Here is a 2,246-nt window from a genome sequence, read left to right on the forward strand (position 1 = left end):
GTGTGTGTGTAGATAGATAGACAGATAGATAGATAGATAGATAGACAGACAGACAGACAGACAGACAGATAGATAGATAGATAGATAGATAGATAGATAGATAGATAGATTTCAAAGAGGGAGAGAGAGATAGAAACATCCATGATGAGAGAGAATCATGGATCGGCTGCCTCCTGCAAGTCCCCCACGGGGGATCAAGCCCACAACGCGGGCATGTGCCCTTGACGGGAATCGAACCTGGGACCTTTCAGTTCGCAGGTCATCGTTCTATCCACTGAGCCAAACTGGCTAGGGCCCGACTTCTAAGATCCGGACTAGGAAGGGAGAGTGGACGGATGGCAGGGGAAGACCGCCTCTGCGCTGGCCCGGGTCGCTCGGGCCTCGGTGCCCTTGAGGCGGCCTGAAGCCTCCGGCTGCCGGGCTGAGCCCCGGTTCTCCCAGCCCCCAGCGGCTTCCCCACATCTCCCTGCTGCCTGGGAGATTTTCCGATGGAAGTCTGCCTCTCCCCGCCCGACTTTAATAAAAGCTTGGAGGAAGGGCAGGGAATTCCTCCCGGCTCAAGTTACACCTCTCCGCCAGTTCCCCACCTGCTCTTCCCTTGCTCCTCGCCTGGCCAGGGAAAGCTGCAGGGAGCCGGGTGCTGGCAGGAGGTGGAGCGGGAACCCAGCCCATGCCCGGTCAGGCTGCCCCCCCCCCATTCATAGGGGCAGGCACTCAGGGGGCTTCTGCGGGTGGGGCTTGCCCCTCAGCCTGTGAGCCAGGTACCCAGTGAAGTGTCTGGACCCACCTGCCACTCTCTGGAGGGGAGAGCTAAAGGATGGCCAGTCACAGACCCGCCCTGGAGCCGCTTTTAATCCACTAAGGCAGCGGTTCTCGACCTTCCTAATGCCGCGACCCTTTAATACAGTTCCTCATGTTGTGGTGACCCCCACTTTCATGGTGACAAATTGAACATAATTAAAGCATATTGATTAATCACAAAAACAATATGTAATTATAGATGTGTTTTCCGATGGTCTTAGGCGACCCCTGTGAAAGGGTCATTCGACCCCCAAAGGGGTCGCGACCCACAGGTTGAGAACCGCTGCACTTAGGAATGGCATGGCGGCACAGGAAGTGATTACGGACCACGTGGGAATTTGGTGGCCGTGCATGATGAAGTGTCATCTTAGATGGCCAGGCAATAGGTCCTGGGACCTGTGGTCTGTAGGACTTCCTTCTCTCCTTCCTTTGCTTCTGCTCCTCTATCACCCCCTCCTCTCCCTCGGCCAGACAGGGGTCACAGACATGGCCCTCAGCCTTTGGTGGCATTAGCTAGAGATTCTGAGGTGATCTGCAGCTTCTCTCTGGGGGAGAATTTGGGGTTGGCCGTTGCTGGAAGAGACGTAGGGGGCCCAACGTGGAAACCAAGGTGGATGGAGGGCTAGAGACAGGGGGCTTGTCCCTGCTCCTGGGATTGGCTTTGGGGTACAGACTGTTCCTTGGAGTTGCACCAAGTTTGGCCAGATCTAGGCCCAAAGAGTTGAATGGCTTCATCAGCCAGTGCATTTGCCAGGAGGCTTGGGGACAATTGTCCATGCTCTCCGAGAGCAGCCTCTGAGACTCGTGGGCCTGGCCTGCACCCTGTGTCCAGAGCCTCCCCCCCCGCCCTAGGGAAGGGCTCTGGTCCTCGCCCCAGAACCCCAGAACTCCAGGCTTCAGGTCGGGTCATGGCAGGCGCCTTCTCTGAGCATCCTGGTACCTGAGCCAAGGCCAGCCCCTCCCCCTCCAGGCAGAAACCACAGGAGTTTCACTAGACCGAGGAATCAGGCAGGAGTCTGGCATCTGCTAGGAGCTGGCAGGCACCTGCAACCTGCCAAGCCCCTGCCTGGAGGAGGCTGTCTTTCTTTTTTTTTTCTTTTTAAATATATTTTTATTGATTTTAGAGAGGAAGGGAGAGGGAGAGAGAGAGAGAAACATCAGTGATGAGAGAGAATCATTGCTGCCTCCTGCATACCCCACACTGGGGATTGAGCCCACAACCTGGGCATGTGCTCTGACCGGGAATCAAACTGTGAACTCCTGGTTCATAGGTCAGTGCTTAACCAGTGAGCCACACCAGCCAGGCAAGGCTGTCTTTCTTGAAGAAGCCACCACTGAGCCCTGACCGGTTTGGCTCAGTGGATATAGCGTCGGCCTGCGGACTCAAGGATCCCAGGTTCGATTCTGGCCAAGGGCATGTACCTTGGTTGCGGGCACACCCCCAG

This window comes from Myotis davidii, unplaced genomic scaffold (genome assembly GCF_000327345.1).
Source record: "Myotis davidii unplaced genomic scaffold, ASM32734v1 scaffold590, whole genome shotgun sequence".
NCBI lineage: Eukaryota > Metazoa > Chordata > Mammalia > Chiroptera > Vespertilionidae > Myotis > Myotis davidii.